Source organism: Zootermopsis nevadensis, unplaced genomic scaffold (genome assembly GCF_977971745.1).
Source record: "Zootermopsis nevadensis isolate Lab colony 2312 unplaced genomic scaffold, Znev_1.0 Znev_ptg000022l, whole genome shotgun sequence".
NCBI classification, from domain to species: Eukaryota; Metazoa; Arthropoda; class Insecta; order Blattodea; family Termopsidae; genus Zootermopsis; species Zootermopsis nevadensis.
In genome coordinates, this window is record NW_028259154.1 from 23,874,599 (window position 1) to 23,893,972 (window position 19,374).

The 19,374-nt window shown below is 38.3% G+C and overlaps 2 protein-coding genes across 7 annotated transcripts in view; one reads left to right on the top strand and one right to left on the bottom strand.

Moving 5' to 3' along the window:
- The window catches only part of LOC110828294 (uncharacterized), a 183,024-nt gene that overhangs the window by 139,766 nt on the left and 23,884 nt on the right, over positions 1 to 19,374 (bottom strand). The window lies entirely within an intron of this gene.
- Positions 1 to 19,374, top strand: part of LOC110828296 (netrin-3) — a 171,018-nt gene that overhangs the window by 118,217 nt on the left and 33,427 nt on the right. The window lies entirely within an intron of this gene.

Here is a 19,374-nt window from a genome sequence, read left to right on the forward strand (position 1 = left end):
TACTTCTCTATTTGCCCTCAATCTCTTTCTCATTTCTTGCTGTACGTATTTCTTACTCCTCGTGTTCTCCGACCTGTTTTATCATTATTCTCCTGTTCCTTCATCTTCGTCCCTACTTACTCTCCTGCATATTCATTCCCTTCTCCTCCACTAATTCCAAGTTCTTCTGTCTCAATGTTTCGCTCGTGCAGCCTCGAGTATTGGTATTTATGAAAATCTACTTCTGGCTTCTGCAATTCCAACATGCGATAATTTGCTTAAAGAGAAGAATTATTCCCAACATGTTTCTTTCTCATTGTTTTTCTTTATTTCTTGTGCAACTGGAGTAACTTACAGAGTCAGTTTCGGATACACGTGCCAGACCGAGGGTCAATTAACACAGTCCAATAAAACATGAAGCCGTCCAAAAGAACACGAACGAACAGACCCCAGTGCGAAATTATTGAATTCCAACGCGTATTCTGAAGGGGCAAGTATTACGTTTATGTGCTTACAAATTACACACAAGGCAATGCACGTTTCTCGAAGGCCCTCTCGCACTGTTTGGATGTCACGGTGTTGAATGCCGAGGCGATGCTGCTGTGCTAATTGGCCGCAATTGGAAAGAAAGATTCTTTTTATTCTTTGCTTATTTCTTTAATGTAACGTTCTTGCTGTGAGGATGTTAATGGAAACGGTGACTGATGTTGGGTGACGGAGCAGGCGTTGATGGAGTGCAGAAAACGTTCGGGATTTTGTTTGAAGCGCATGACGGAACTGACCGACTGAGGAATTCATTATAAAACACCTGAAATTGGGGAATTAGATAAAATTCCAAGCACCACCAGTTAGAAAACTGGCATCGACTTCTGTATTGGTCCCAAGAATAAGATTTATAAAAGGCATTTTTCTTACGCCTAAGGCGCAATGCATTACAGACCTCAACGTAGATGGAAGCGAGTGACCAGAGTCATCTAGCGACATCCTCCGGTTGCTTTGCCCTCAGGGAAAGAATCCCGCCTCCGTACCTAACGCAAAAAAGGTTGATAACCAAACTGCGTGGGTTCAGATTTCGACCTGGAGACCGATTATCCTGACTGAGGTGTTTCGGGGTATTCTTTAGTACCTCCACGCAAATTCCGGGATACTACTTTAATCATCCACGACTGCTTCCTTCCACACCCTTTCCAATTCATTATTCACAATCACCCTGCCATTCTACGTTATTAGCCTAACTTATAATCTGAATTTAATAAACCATAAATAAAAAATGACTTTAAATTCTTTACAGAAAGGGACGTGAGAAGTTGTCTTACAGTTCTTTTAAGTAAAATAATAATAAGCCTCTAGATATTCGATCCCTGGCCAGAATTAGAACTGGGTATCTTCTGAACTACATTCACGATTAGCAATCAGTAACTTACTAGAGGAAGGACACCCCTGAAAGAACTCAGAAGTTATTTCCAAAATATCCCCCATCCCATCAGTACGTAAAAACATCGTCGCGTTCTATAGCGCGGTCGCCAGACGTTCTCAGGTACAGCCTGTACAGCATGGAACCCTTAATGCACTGTGTTTTACTCGTGCACTTTGTTTAGGTTGTTTGATAACAGAGTGCTGAAAGCATATTTAGACGCAAGAAAGAGAAATTAACGTATATTTAGGCCTACAGTTATATTACATGTGTATAAATATGTCATACGATGAGCCGTGAGTGATAAAGTCTATAAAGTTAAATTTGATATTCTTGTAAAGTACACAGATGCGAATCAAAATTAAACAGACTCAACGACGTTCAGAGTAGACCCTTGAATATCGTACCACATTTCGTTGAAATCCGATCAGCATTTTTGTGAAGAAACATATATATGACAGAAATGGCTTTCCTATTATGCTTTCATTTTTGCACTGCGTGCAAAGAATTGATAAAACACTGTTTAAATAGGAAAAAAAACTTTGTGAAAATGTAGGTGAGTGAAATTAATCTCCACACAAAGGCCTACAGGCAAAATTTAATGTAACCTAACATCAAGGTAAAACTTGATATTGCAAGCAAAAATGGAAAGGGAAAACTCACAAATTGCTAGCATAGGTTTCAGTAAACTGTTTATATTTTCCTGTTGGTTTTGAAAGCCTTGCGGGCGTGAAGGTAATCTACAAGTTGCTTTCCCTCGCTGCATGCGTCTATGGAGCTCAGCGCTGTTTTATGGGGAAAGCGAAATACGTTAGGACAAGAATAAACGACTATGATGGAGATGGAAACTGTCGTCTTTTTTCTGCCGAATTTTCCCTTCACTTTGTCCCGGAACCTTTTGCACATTATCCAGTTACTCGAGGTGCGTTCTCGGAACTGTTTTTCTGCATCTCCTTGGATACATTGATCCCGTTCTCTTTGTTTCTTTTGGGAATGACGAGCCCAAGTGTGACGAGGTCGTGAAATACAAATTGCTAGAAGCATATCCTATAATTTCTAACAGGATTCGATACATGTACTCCGTGAAAGTCCTTTAAAAATTGCTTTCTATGCTATTCTGCACACAGCCCATTGCTATCCCACATATTTATTTATTAACCATGCAAGTCTACTGCTGTCTGTACATGATTAACACTGCAGGGCCAGAAATTATTATTCTTGCTTAATTTTCGGCATAACGTAGCAATTCTTAATTAGAAGTTGTAATTATGATTAATTTCGGCATACCACCTTTCATGTACGATGAGCCTTTTTAAACAAACTCTGTATACTTTAAACTACATGCAAATCATGTTGCAATATGCTGAAATGAAAATTGGATTAAATAGGCGAGACATCTTTTAATGTAGACCCTCTATACTAAATTTAATCTAACTTCGTCCAGTATTCTTGAAAATAAAACACACGGACAGACGTCCCATTAACATACGCTTCTCGTGAAATGAGGACCTTGCATTGAGGGCCCTGCGTGTTCGTTCACCAGAAAGGGTAGCTTACAGTGTGTATGAAAGAGATACATGAACTGACTTAAGATTTATGCTACGCTATACATATCTAACCTGGTATACGGTCGCTTAACAAGGCAAATAATTGAAAGACAGCAACATTTATGTTTTCGTTTGTGAAGTGATGCGTGTTTCTTTTCACATTACTAAAACCATTTTACGTCAATAAAAATTAAGTTATTAATCAACATTCTTCATAAAACACTTTGTGCTTACTTCTTACATTAATTTAATGCGACTAAATTAATAAGACCTTTCGTTTCATTATAACAAGTCTGATGAATTACACTCGTTGGCACATAAACTCTAAATTCGTACAAATGTCCGTCTCTCCTCTGTGGATCTGAAGTTTTCAACACATTAAGAATAATAGTTGAACCTAAGTAGAAGCTTATTTTCGAAATTCGGAATTAAAATGAATGGAGTTTGAACCTGACCATTAATCCATCCAATCCAGATGTTTAAAAAAACCTCCATATTATTTCCCCGGCCTCTTTCCTGCCTCGGCAACGTGTTACGCATATGGATAACTTTACCAGCCACAAACCCATTTAAAACACAGAGGACTGAACTTTCTATGCATATATTCAATAACGAAGTAAGACTAATGACTCGAGGTTGGTGGGATACGCGGTGGGTGTCTAGAGCAAGGAGAGATAGAGAGAGAGAGGGGGGGGGGTGCCTCTCCCTAACTTCCCACACTTGTACACAGACGTGAGATGAGTGCCTTATATGTAAGTCCTAGAAGATAGAAGAGGACACAATCACTTTCATTCTGCTGACTCGGAAACGATATTAGAGGGACAGAGAGAGGAACACGTAGAAGCACACGAGTATACTCGTGCTGTCATCACCAGGAAACTTACAAACTCGACTTTAGACGCATCGCCTTCCATTCGTACTACTTTACCAAAACACGTGAGGAGATTTTAATACTGGTGCCTTCCTGAGAGTGGAGCAAAGCATAGCAATGCGGGAAGTGCCGCCCTGAACTAGAGACGAAGTCAATGGCAGGCCTACACCAGACGCCGACATCCTCCGTACCTTATTGTCTCACTCTCTTCAAGTTACGACTTCTGTATCATAAAACACCTTAATTTTTTTTTACATGGTGACAAAACGAGACATAGTTCAATTCAGTTTGGTAGAAACACAGCTGAACAAATATAACCAAATATGATAAATTATCAAGGCAGCAACAATTTTAAAAAAAGAAGCTGAAACAAAGGCCAGGCTTATGACGAAACATGGCAGAAGGAGCCCTAGCTATTACCACGCTTTGCGAAAGAGAATAAAAGAAATGTTCATGACATTCTGCTAAACAGAACAAAATACAGATGCAAATTACAAATTAAGAACAGAACTATCTTCCTACAACAGTCTTTTGTTTGAAATCCTTTCATCTCTCCAGTTTTTCCATTTTAGGCGATCGTAATTGATGTGTGTATAATGCATGAAGTTATCTGCGTCCACCGCTGTTTCGTTGCCTGGGAGCCGTTTAATTTACAAAGGTATCACGAAGCTCAACATCGGTAAATAATAGAACAGTTGTGCAGAGCAGCTCCTGTCATAATACACGAACAATTTCATTGTTTATCTACAGTTTATTTTAAGAAAGACGCGAGCAAGAAAAGAAACATTTCTCTTTAATTTGTAGTTTCTTCGTGTACAGGAGATCACGCACGATACAAGATCCAAGAATTGGATCACGTTCGACAAATGAATATTTTTCGCCATCTTTCTGTGTTTGCTTGTAATTGAAGACTTTGTTTGATTCCCAGTCTAAGGCGTCCAAATGCGAAATGAAGAAGTTTATTGAATAAAAATTTTCTTGGATATTATCCATCGTCTAGTAAATATAAAACGTAAAACGACGTTTCGGAGATGGGACTCTATCTCCGTCTTCAGGTTCCTACACAGTTGAGCCCACTAGATAGAGCTAATCCCTATCTCCGGACCTTTTTAAAACGACGTTTCGGAGATGGGATTCTATCTCCGTCTTCAGGTTCCTACACAGTTGAGCCCACTAGATAGAGCTAATCCCTATCTCCGGACCTTTTTAAAACGACGTTTCGGAGATGGGACTCTATCTCCGTCTTCAGGTTCCTACACAATTGGGTCCACTAGATAGAGCTAATCCCTATCTCCGGACCTTTTTAAAACGACGTTTCGGAGATGGGACTCTATCTCCGTCTTCAGGTTCCTACACAATTGGGCCCACTAGATAGAGCTAATCCCTATCTCCGGACCTTTTTAAAACGACGTTTCGGAGATGGGACTCTATCTCCGTCTTCAGGTTCCTACACAATTGGGCCCACTAGATAGAGCTAATCCCTATCTCCGGACCTTTTTAAAACGACGTTTCGGAGATGGGACTCTATCTCCGTCTTCAGGTTCCTACACAATTGGGCCCACTAGATAGAGCTAATCCCTATCTCCGGACCTTTTTAAAACGACGTTTCGGAGATGGGACTCTATCTCCGTCTTCAGGTTCCTACACAATTGGGCCCACTAGATAGAGCTAATCCCTATCTCCGGACCTTTTTAAAACGACGTTTCTGAGATGGGACTCTATCTCCGTCTTCAGGTTCCTACACAATTGGGCCCACTAGATAGAGCTAATCCCTATCTCCGGACGAAGTTTATATTCGAGAACTGATTCTGATGCGAAGTAGGACAGAGTGGTAATCAGTGAAACATAACGAGAAGAAACGTTAAACGGCCAATCTTACTGTTACTTACGAAAAGTACTTGGTCATATTGTTCAAAATACCTGTCTGTTTAGTAGGCCACTTGAGAAATGAGTAGAAGTTCTTTGTGTAATGTTAGGTCCTGGGTTGCTTGTCCGTGTTGCAGTGGAAGCAGCTTTTGCGTTATCACAAGCGAGCTGGTTCTGTCATGAGAGAGATTAGTGGCTGTTATATGATGCTAAATTATATAAGGCGGTGTTGAAAAGATAAAAGCCAAGTTTTATGTAGACCCTCTGTGTGTATTTTGTCTGTATGTGTAAAAGCTCGCTCCTCTAATACTGTACATTTGATTCAGCCAGGGTAGAACAATGAGACCTGCATTCGTACGTACATAAAGTTCAGGTCGTGTTTATTTTGTTATAAAAGGCAGACCTACCATACATGTTCAGTCACGTCAGTACTTTCAATCCGAATTCTAAGCCCCAGGGTTCAGTTCCCAGTTGAGCTCTTAACAACAGATAACAGAACGTATCTGGTGTCCTGTGCCGTTTTCAAAAAAGGATCGACTCTGTCGCGTGGTGTACGCCAGTGACTAAAAATGTGAATCCGAAATATACATCGGGATGGGGCAAAGATAACGCGTTGAATAGATTAATCGTACAGTAACAGCAATCAAAAGAATATGTCCACGCGTTATTTCAGATATCCAAGAGGATCCTGTGTTCTGCATTGAAAAACCAGTTTAACTTTAAAGTCTAATCTGTTGCGATGAATAATAATCACACGGTCTGATCTGAACAAGTTGTGTCTCTTCTATTGTGTAAGTTCGAAACCTAAAAAAATGAAACAAAAAAGAAAAGTGTCCAGACTCGATTGTAACACCATGAAGCCGACAGAACCAAAATGGGATGTACTGTCTACCAAAGTGTTTATGAATTCTATCCTGACAAAACTTGCGGTAAACTAATCCGTTATAAAATGGCTAGCCATAAGTTGTACATACCAAATTTGGTACAATGGTCGTTTAGATTTCGTACAAACAAGAAACGTTATGTATTCATGAAGGTGGAAAGACGGAAAGACATCTGATTGGAATACTGGTTTTGATATTAAAAGTTTGCTTTGATTCCTATCACTTAATGTATACGCTGCATTCGTGTCTCGATGGCTGTCAGCTGGAAAACCTAATAATTTAAACACGCAATTCTCTGAACATTTTATGTCCTAAAGCACATTTCAGGCATCACGTACCCTCGCCGTTTGTAGACAATTAAGAAATATTTTAGACAGTTTCTTGGTTCGCATCTTGCTTAAGTTACTACGACTTGCTTTCTAAGTCTCTAATTACAAATGACAATATTTGGTTGAATTTAACAACAATATTTGTAATTCGTTTACCTTTTATTTGTATTCTCTTGTAATATTTGCGGCAGTTGTGGTTTCGTCGATTAACTTTTTACGATAACGCGATTAAGACAGTAATTTACCGGCAATGAATAAATTTATAACAGAAGGTCGCGCCTGAGTGGGTAGTACTGCGTTGTAATCGAAAGATCCGGGGTTCACTTTTCAGCTTAGAGGCTTGCTAACCTGATGAGAAACTGGGTGGATTTTCTTTCTTTCTCGAGGCAAACCTTAATACAGACCCGTACTGCATCTTACCTACAATTATATTTATAAAACATACTTTATTGCGGAAGGTGTCTTATTTGTTATTGCACCTATAATAAACATATAATATGGAATATGAGGTCGCGATGCTTGTACTGTTATGCTATATACAGTGTTATCGAAAAGCCCATCAAACGAAGTATATTGGGGATTTATTTACCAAACATGTTTCGCCCCACTACGGCCATCACCAGTAGTGTTACACACATGACTACTATAAAAGTACTGCTGCTTAAAGCATGTAATAGTGTTAGCATGAAGATGGCTGTCTTCTGGGTTGTAACGCCGTGTATTCTGGTAGAAGTTTACCAGCGTTTTAGAAGTCCTTGTTGCCTCAGTGGTCAGGGAGGCAGCAAGGACCTCTGAAACGTCGGTGAACTTCTACCAGACTACACAGCACTCCAACCCAGATGATGGCAAACTTCGTAATCACCGCCACGAGAACCCTCAAATCCTACTTAGTATGAACATGGTAAAATGTACTTAATACAGGTTAAAATCTTGATAGTTAAAAAATAGTATGGATGAAAAACATTAAAATATAACACAGGCTGATGGTGTGAGTTACTTCTTATTGATCATTCATCTGAAGGTAAACATAAACAGTACGAAGCAATCATGCAGTTGATACCAGTTAAATCTTGGCGATCTTTAAAATCGCGTGATTTAAAAAAGCCACCAACACGCGTATCACCAACATGGCTGTATTATATTTTAGTTTCCCTGATAATAGGAACCTTCGGAAAACAGCTACTTGAAACATCACGGCGAAGATAGCAGAACAACGCGAAAATTTAACCTTCGAAATGTTTTATCATATTTATATCGGACTGGCTTCATTCAGGTCTGGGTAAAACGTAATTCCATAGCTCCAGACAGCAGCTCTGTTTGTTAGTCAAGACAGACAAACCTCGAAATATTTTACTTTTCCAGTTCTTTTTCATATGAAACATGAACAAGGATTTATAATATACGGAGCGGGTGAAATATCTGCATCTGGCTTTTTTTTACCCTCCAGCACAAGGCTCAGACTGTATCTAGTTTGTTATGAACAGATTTTATTACGTTCAGAATTAATATGAATAGTAGGGTTAAATTATTGTGCCCAGTATTTATTATTTTTTTTATCTGCGTCATATGGTATGACAGGGTTATTACAGCTCCAGGCAGTGTGTTTGCATACTGTTTCTGTTCGAGCTGAATAACTCTGTATTTCGTTTTAGGTACTCATACCTATTTTATGAACACACAGAAGTTGCATACGTACAATTTCGTGGTTTTAGATACGACAAAATCTGTTTCTACTTTAAACAAATAGCCACACTCGAGTTCTAGTAAAACTGGTCTCACTGATATAATTTCTTTTTATAAAGGTAGAATGTAGAATTTAAAATTTACTTGCACTTTCAAATAGCCTAATTATTTTGAAGCATTTTCGAAAAACGACAAAAATAAGAGAAGCCACTTGCGCAGACCGTCGCCAGCGCCAGAATTCGCTCGGTCGGTCTTGTCGAGCACAGTCTCGTAACTAATATCGTCGTTACCACATGTTCTTCCCCTGGTCAGATACCAGGATACACATCTCTACCTGCTATGAGTTTCAACCGATTCCACACAATAGAATTTTCCTTCAGAAATTGATTTTCACACAAATATTCAAGAAATTAACCCCCCCCCCCCCAAACTTTTATGGAACCTGAAAGTAAGTTACTGTGTACCAAAGCCACACGAATTCAGCACACACAATAACACACTGTTTCCTTAAGATACACTTTAATTCTCTCATCTATGGGTATCTTCCCTCCAAGTTTCTCATCTCCCCCTACGCAGATTACATCCCCGTCAATCGCACCCCACTTTAATTTGTTCACACTAAGAATGCTTGGTGAAAAATGCGTATTATAAAGCCCCTTATGCATTTTCCCCAGCCTTCCTTCACTTCACTTCTCTTAGGTCCGAATTTTCTGCTACGCATCCCGTTCTCGAACACCCTCAGTCTACATGTTCTTCCCCTACAGTAAGACAATTTTACAAAATGTTAAGTTCCCTTATTAGCATATTAGATAATGCAATAGTAGTTAACACAAAGGAGCAGAATGAGGAGAATGGAAGATGAAAGCGGTGACATTTCAAACTTTAATTAAAGTAGACTGATGTAACTATACTGTGATGAAAGCGGTGTCACCATGTCACCATGTCACCTGCTTCCAGCTTTGATGCAATTAAACTCCACTTTGCATTGGGTAGGAACGTGTTACATTATGTCGCGTACTGCATTATCATCGGTTTAAACATTTCATTAATAACGTCAGCTACGTTAGTGCACGAGTACTAGTTTTAAATGGCGACAGTGAAACGTGTTCCACATTACTATAGACTCTAGTGTCTATATTATAGAGCGAGTAATTTACGGCACCCAAATTTCATACATTTTGTATCTGTTCGTCTCCACACATAATTTTATACTTTACCAAAGAATTACTCTGTAAAACTTTAGTATATCACGGTGGTGTATACACAGCGTTGTCAGGCGACAATAAACATTTTTCGGTAATCACAATTTAAAATTTAAAATTTAAAATTAAGATAGTTAAAATACCATGTGATGCTCCTTATCGAAACATTCGATTTACATTTGGAACATCACTTTCTCACTACATGTTTCGGTTCTTAGATAAACCATCTTCAGGTGTGTAAAAATTAAAATTATATAAACTTAAAACTTAATCATAATTTCTTATATGCAACTTTTTTGTAGTTTTTTATCAGTTATTAGTGGTGTTCACTTCCAGATTCCATTTTAATATTATTAAAAAAGTTGCATATAAGAAATTATGATTAATATTATTAAAAAAGTTGCATATAAGAAATTATGATTAAGTTTTAAGTTTATATAATTGTAATTTTTACACACCTGAAGATGGTTCATCTAAGAACCGAAACATGTAGTGAGAAAGTGATGTTCCAAATGTAAATCGAATGTTTCGATAAGGAACATCACATGGTATTTTAACTATCTTAATTTTAAATTTTAAATTGTGATTAGACGGATAAGATTAATTAATTAAATATATATTTTCACAATATGACGCAACTCTATCATCTTATTTTTCGGTAAATCGAATGTTGTATATCTTCTCCCCACCAAAATTAAACTAATAGGCCTATTGTGAAAACATTGGTGCATTATCTAATATATAATAAATCTTATTAAAAACTGCAGCTTCTTACTTCAGAAGCAGTCATTCGGTAGTTTAAAGCCCATACAAAATCAGTGTTGGTCTGTCTGCACGTTCTGCAGTTCAAAAACGATCTATGTCAACTAATGTACTGTTGATTGGCAACCCTTAAATTCAGAAAAAGCGATACATATGAGCGATCGCCGCTGTAAAAAATTGAACATTGATCAACGTACGCACGCACTCACACACACAGGCTATATAAGACATAATCATTAGGCAATATCAGTATTTAAGGTAGTATATTTGCGTCATATTGTGAATTAGGTTAATATTTTCCGTCAAATCACAATTTTAATAAAATAATAAAATATATTATATAAAATTCACGAATGTGAAATGATATTTTAAATATTTTATATTTTATTATCTTATTAAAATTGTGATTTGACGGAAAATATTAAAATATCAGTATTTAAGTACGGTTTTTTAAAGAAGCATTAAAGCGGGCATTTCCGGCAAACTTTTATTTTGTGTATAACGTTAAATAATAAATGTAATTATTTCAGTACAGTTCATCTTAAGAACGGAGGACATCGCCTGTGGGTATAAAATGCAATTTAATAGTTCTTTTACCAAAAACTGTGTCTTTCACCGAGCCACACGCTCATCCCATCCTGACCACCCTCACAATACCAAGTGAAGGGTAAAAAATCAGGAATATTTCGAGTGGAATTTATGGAGCGACTGACACTTAGTTCGAAGAGACAGGCGTATGAACAATTCATAATAGGCTTCCGGGAGCATTTTAGAGAAAATGAGTTGCAGTCGGATAAACCGGGATCCGTACGCAACACAAGCCTGTTTGCCAAGTCATCTTAGAGAACACCTGGGACCCTGTGGGGAGGATCTCGGTCGTTCTATAGAAATCTGGCTACAATAAATACACTCCATATGATAATCCATTAGGTGTATGCGTGGACACGAGACATTTCTACGCACTGCGTGCTCACGCAACTAAACTCTTGACTAACAGCACTGGCGATGTCTCGGGGATGCTTATAATGGACGGCGATGACATTTTGTTACGCACTTCATTCATACCGCTGCATTTACAATGTCAACTGCACTGTCTTCACAGCAGTTTCCATGCTTAATGCAGGGGCAACCATCCTCGCATTTACTTCCATTCCTAAATCCTCCCATGGAAGGCCTAAAGTTCAATGCACAGGTAACAACTCGAGAACCGCTGAATAGATGATTACTTGCTTTGATTACTGTCGGATTTTATTAAAATTTGTTGATACCTCATTTTTGGTTAAGATCGGATAGTAGTAATGCTGATTTTACATGAAGACCTATTCCCGTTTCTTGACCGCAGAATAATTTGACAGGAACTTCTCATCCGGTTATTTTCCGCGTTGGAAATTAACCGGCCATTAACGAAGATCAAAGATCAAACGATCCAAAATTGATACGCCATGCACATATTTCATAACTTCTTCCTTTCAAAAGAAAGTAAATTAAAATTTAAACCTATATCCAAAACAAATTTCCTTGGATATTATCCATCGTCTAGTAAATATAAAACGTAAAAACGACGTTTCGGAGATGGGACTCTATCTCCGTCTTCAGGTTCCTACACAGTTGGGCCCACTAGATAATATCCAAGGAAATTTTTATTCAATTGACTCTTCACCATCGTCAAGAAGTTTTAGATTTGATATATATCCAAAACATTTAGCATGGCATGCTATCATTGTGTACTGTTTGGCCCTTAAAGTTACCCCGAGTTCTAACACTGCCATCTGGACAACTTATCTGTAATGTTCGATAATAAGAAGAGCCCCTTAAAGGCAGTCTACATTCTCTCGTTCAACCACGTACGTTTCAGACTACTTCGGATATTAGTTACAAAAAAAGTAACTTGCTCAAAGTATCCGTCCCGTACGTTACATTTCGTAGACATTCCCGTTTCAATCCTCATATGTTAGACAAAACTGGTCCACATCCAAAATTGATATAACCTGTATACTTTCGTAATAGCTACTGACTGTTTGACTCGTAGCAGGGGAAGAGATTTTATCTGGGGCCCCACCCCTACCATCCAATGGGTATCGGATGCTCTATTTCTCGTGGTAAGGCGGTCGGAGTGTGAAACTGTCATAGTGAAGACGTTAAGAATAGAGTTACAAAAACCTCTAACCCCTTCATCTTCATGGCGTGGCGACTAATTAATTACAGAGATAAATTTATCATTCTTTGCCTTTACTAGGTCAGTCTGAAGCTGTATTAAATGGTATATACCATCAATTTCTAAACACACGCAACGCAATATGTCAAAATAAGGGCAATGCATGTTCTGATTTCTACGATGGACAGATCTGCAGAAATGAAATTATGTGTGCGTTTAATTAATCTTGGCACGAAAACCTCAGTGAACATGCCAAATAAAACACAGACGATTCTGAAATGTAATTGTAAAAATCAGGAGCGATACAGTTAACAATCTTCTTTGTAAAAGACGCTGTCTAAATAGCGTGGACAGGCAGTTCAGAAAAGCAGTTATTATTATACGAGATCGCGTTTGACATCGCCGGATCTCTCCGCCCGAACGCATGTGGGCCTTCCAGTGCATATATCGCTGAAATCACCTACACGTTCACAGCAGTGGTGCAGTTGTGTCCCAAGAAACTCGTTCGTGCTGCTAATTAAAGACGCCACGCGCCGCGCAGGTGCAGGCGACAGAGAGAGAGAGAGAGAGAGAGAGAGTTTGGTTTTGGCGTGTGTCGTTCACGGTTGCACCAAACGAGATATTTTTACGGGTGGGGACGAAAAGACAGATGATGCAACGCGACGTATCATCTGTTGGAAATAAGCTTATGAAGTCACGACTAATTGGAACATTTTCACGCATTTACACACCCCAACGCATTACTTCATGCAAAATTCAAGCCTAAAACTTCTTGACGATGGTGAAGAGTCATTTGAATAAAAATTTCCTTGGATATTATCCATCGTCTAGTAAAATATAAAATATAAAAGGTAAAACGACGTTTCGGAGATGGGACTCTATCTCCGAAACGTCGTTTTAAATTTTATATTTTATATTTTACTAGACGATGGATAATATCCGAGAAAATTTTTATTCAAACAAAATTCAAGCATCTTCTAGTTGACAACAGTTATTATGTAGGACGATTAGTATCGTTTGGATGTATTTACTACTTTCAAATATTTTACTAGGCTTCGCTGTTAAAACCACACTAAAGTTACGAACGAGAAATTCTGGCAATATCTTCTGACGACTCCTTCCTTCAAATCCTCTAGTCTAAATGGAGGGAATGATAAGAAGTTGATAAGAACGCCATTTAAATTATGTCTGTGCCCATAATTTCTGATACTTGGTACTAATTCTTACTGTACAATTTTTTTTTTCAAAAGTAGCACAGTGAATTTTAATAAATTATATTTTAACACAACACTTTACAAATGCAACGTCGTGTATGTAAAATGACAGTGGTGAATATCCGGCATAATATTGGCATACCGAAACAATGAGGCGGGTCTCACACAAGGACTACTAAGCTAGAAAACACCTTTTGTTACTTGTTCCATTATTCCACACACCTCGCATTTTGTTCTAAACTTTTCTCTACCCCATACATTTTTTTATTTGTTGTCCACACTTCAGGTTTCAGAACACTTAGCTATTATCATTTATATGTAAAGAAAGATAAACATAATCAAAAGCAGCAGGGCAAAGATCTGATAACCGTCCTTACACAACAGATTTTATGTCAGCTGTCGGAAGTAAAGTCTCTTCAGACTGGAAGTGTTACGTGTCGTTACGAGCGTGTGAGACTGTCACTCAATGTTCATTCTGCATTTAAATTTGATTACATGTTAAAATTGGAAGTACAGAATATAAAACAGAAATCCTAACAACCTAATTAAGTGCCCTATCTGGACCTATTGAAGTGCCTACATTTTATTTTTTATTTGTAGTGTTCTGTCTGACGACAGGTCCATATGAACAGGATCCTTCCATCCTTTTCTCGGACTGGGACCTGTTCATTTACGTTCTTGGCAGATGATCCAGAAGTGGTTTGCCATTGCCTTCTTCTGTGTTACAGCGATTTCTCCCATGAAGATGAAGAAGCTATTTCGTACCTAAACTTACAGATTAAAACATACAAAACTATAATGTTAAGTTTTATGACCTCAAGGGAAGAATTCAGCTAGAGGATGTCTGCGGTGACTGAATACAGGATTTAGTCTCGATCGAAGGGCGGTAGTTCCTTCCAATTCAGTCTGAATAATATGTAATTAGATGACTGTCTTCTTATGTATTGCGCGGTGTAGTCAGGTAGAAGTTTGCCGACGTTTCAGAGACACCTGCTGCCTCCATCATCGTCCAGATTACAAACAACCGCAAGTACCTCTGAAACGTCGATAAGATTTTAGATGCGTGGCGCAACACCCCAGCAGGTAATCATCTTAACATTCGATTTCGTGAGAACTTGAAATATAATATTCTAATAAATAACTATATCATGGAGCAGAGTTCCTTTTGAATAACAGATAATCACTCGGCTGACCAAGACATTTCTCGACGTCTTTTATTGTGTCCACAAGAACCCGTCACTGGTCCCTATACCGAGCCAGATGAACGCAATGTGCAACCCTCACAACCTGTTTCTGTAAGAACCATCTTAATGCTATCGTTAAATGATAGTATAGGCCTGATATAAATTAGTTACTCAGTGTCCTATAGCAGTTTGCGGATTGTATATGATGGGTAGAAGGCAGACTGCCACAGAACCCACAGCGATATCATACATTTCTCACGAAGGGTGTTGCAACATTAACTGGACCGAAGCAAAGCATCTCATTAGAGCCATGCCGCCGAGTGGGTGGACCACCTTCGGTCCTATTTGCTGATCTTTACCGGCACCCACGCAAGAACGAACACTTTACAACTGGAAAGTATCCAACCGGTTCTTTCCCGTGAGGTTTACATACAGACACTTCACATTTATTAAAGTGTTATTCAGATGGTGAGAATGAAAAGTGGGATTCATAATATTTTAATTTCAGAATAGTCTACCAACTAAACTAGCTTCATGAAACCAATCCTTTTTGAAAACCTGATGGTACTTCAGACAGTCAAGACATTTTCCGTTTTTACAGAACCATTAAGTTTCATTACCGCGTTCAGAACACCCAAGTGGCGTCTACTTCGAGTGTTCCGACTAAAACGTCGTATGAATTTCTCATCTATCTCACGCGTGCTACATGTTCTGATAATCTCATTATGTAATTTTTCCATAAGGATGGAAGGATCCTGTTCATAATACGTCGCCAACCTCCTGTAAAGGAGACGGCCTTAATAAAGAATAAGAAGAATTTTTCCATCATCTTGGTACTTTCCCTCTCTTAGGCCTACACACTCCTCACAGCTCCCCGTTCTTAAAATCATTCAGTCTATTTTCATACCTTAAGGTTTGTTACGTGTGCGAATTACCGCGCTATCATATAAATATTGTCTGAAACACTCGAACTTCTTATGTTAAAAAATACTCGTACACCGAAAAAGTTTAAAATCTGCACGCTGAGAATAATTTCACTATGTATTCGTTTGGTTTGGGATGGAGTTTATGGCATTAAGTACTGCAGTACTAAACCCGTAGATTGTACTTCAAGTTGGAGTACGTCCTTCCAATCTCGATAAGGTACTCGGCGTTCTTAATAGGAGACTGCAACAAATCGACCACGGGAGGCATTTAAAAACTTAAATGATATAATACACACTCAGTGCTATTCTATGATGATATTTTAACAAAACCTCTTGTCCCACTTCTGCTCGCTATAGTACTTGATACAACCGGTACAGGAAAAGATCTAATCTCAGACCTGGGGTCCGGACTTTCAGCCAGTTTTCTCAGCGGTTCCCTGTGTATGACCATTCAATGCCTCAGATGCACCGAGCATTTGTGGTACCACTAGGCGGGGCGGAACCGAAAGAACGAAGTGACCTGTGAATGACGTTAAGATTCACCTAGAATCAGGGAAGATCTATGATGACCAGTCAGTTAGGACTGGGAACAAGGCGGGTTGCCTAGCTAACTAACTACCTACCTACCTGATTTTAAAAATGCAACCAACAAACAAACTAACAGTTCAGCATGTCTAACATCTTTACAATATGTTGAATTTAAGATCTGGATAAGAAGACCTTACTGAATATACCGAACGTAAAAATATTGCGAGATATCAGTTCCACAAACTTTCGGGTCAGTTAGAAGAGGATGGTAGTTGTCTGGGTTGTTGAACCGTGCGGCCATTTTATCAACGTTTTGGAAGACCATAAACTTACTGCGTCCATCCTCATTGCTGAAGATCACATCACTTCGGATCCCAAAAGAAGGAATTTACTGAGCGGCCTAATACGCATGGAAAGTCCATACAAGCGTAGCGTTAAAAGACTTTTCAAACAGTCAATCTGGCACACAATTTTTATCTCTATCCTACACAATTTTATGCCTAATATTAGAAATAACAATGCTGTCAGGCTTGTAAGTCACTTAAACATACATTACTGGACCACACAAAGTGTTCAGGCACTTGTTCCACACCTCACACTTCACACTTAATGTACGTCCATTTCACTGACACATTCGGCTAATTAACTGAACACATGAAGTTTAGGACCCAACCCAGGCCAAGTAAAGCTTCCACACGCAACGAACTTCTATTCTGCATATATTTTGAACATCTCCACAAATTATATCTAAAGTTTCAGAATATTACATATAATATGCAACATCACTGTTGTCTGCGGTTCTTTTATTTCTGAGAACACACGTGGGCACGACTGAGAATGATCTTTTAGAAATGAGAATAAAGCTACATTGTCTGGATAATAAAAGAAGCCTGCACCGACGTAATGAAGGTTAATATGTCTTAATCGCACAAAATGTATAAATAGAAAGCACAATGGCGAGGTCTGTCCGTTCGCAGGTTTCGTCTAAGAAATACCAAACAGATTTCGATTAAATTTGATGTTAGAAATATAATACATAACATTGTAAAATGTACTTAATTTTAGTATGAATCGACCAAATACACCCCACCTGTAGGCGGAGCAAACCGGAGTCATAAAAGTCTAAAAACGGTTAATCGCATAAAATATAAGTGCACGGTATAAAGTGTAGCTCTCATTAAAACCTTCAAATCTTGTTTACAACACTTTCAATTATGTTGCATATTTAATTAAATCCAAGCGAAATTAATTCGTGAGTTCGGCGTGTGATATCTGTAGAGCGATTAACTTTGTAAACAACACATTTGTATGCGCGAAACAATTACATGAAACCCATAGACAATTAAAAATTCGTGAATAAAGAATTTGAAAAATACGTGGCCACTGTGCACATGTTTTTACTCTCGAATTCCTGGGGAAGAACCAGTTTCAATGCAGTTTGTGGGGAAAGTGGACTTGTTGTGACAGTACTAAACACTTGTCCTTAATTTGTAACGTGGAAGTACTGAAGTTATGTCTTCCACCTTGTTTATAAATGTTACGATACCAGTTAAAGAGCTTGCTATTTATGCCATCATAAAATAGCGTCTTGTTAACAGACGAATAATGCAGTCAACGACAGCTCAGGGGCACGAAGGGACGTCGTTATGGTTTTATTATTTTTGAGGGGTGGGGCTAGAAATAACTGCGCGGTGTAATTTTATTTTCCTAACAGAATGCAAAGAACGTTTCTTTTCTCCCCCCCCCCAAAAAAAACAAGCAAACCAACCCCACAGAACACTACCCTTGAACAGATGATATATGCTTACCCAGTCAAGAAATTCGCCGTATGTTATGAAAACCGAAGGTTCAAGCCAGTTGCATACAGCCCACATCTCACATCCTTTTTAAGACTCATTTTAATATTATCTTCCAATTTATGACCAGGTCTTCCCTACCGGCTTCATGGCTGAAGTTTTGTAAATATTTGTCCGGTGTGATACACAGTCTCATCCTTCTGGATTTGATTATCGAAATAACATTTGGTGAAGATACACACTTTCCCTATTTTGTTATTATTATCTGTCTTCTTTGTCGCAAATATTCTCCTCAGCAAACGCCATTAATCCATATTCTGCGCTTAGGGTGAGAATCCAAGTATCACTAACTTAAAACAGGTACAATTATGGTTTTGAAACTTAAATATTTATGCAAAAAGATGGAAGATAAAAATTCTGGCGTGAATGTTGCAATTATTCTCGGAATTAATCTGATATTAACTCCGTAAACGCAAAATTGATTTGTTAATATATTTCTCAAATGTTTACAAATTTTGCTTATTTCCGAACTACTTATTAGCTGTTTTTACATTATGATTTTATCCTGCATTCTGATTGTGAGATATGGACCCAAATAACACCGTAGATGCGTCGAGAACTAAGTAACTTTCTCATTGAAACTTGTAACAGATACAATAAATTTCTTACAGTGTGTTCTGAATCCTTTGCCTTCATCACAAAAGCTGTTTAATTCCTACGCGTGTGTAGTTAATCAGTATATTGAAATAAGTTTCATGTCACAATATTTCCTATGGCTATTATCCTAAGGTTTTGCTACATATATATCCAATACTATTCAAACAAACACAGTTCTTCTGGTTTGCATACTCACAAGAGTGCAGCCATTTCCCATTCATGTTTTAAGGGGCACATGGTCGCTTATTAACAATTTTGAACCATCAATCACGTCAGCGGGGCGTCTAATAGCTACGACTCGGACATTAGAGGATGCGTACAAAAGTAACATTAAGGGCTTCATATAAAATTCCCATCAGGTTTCCGACACATAACAA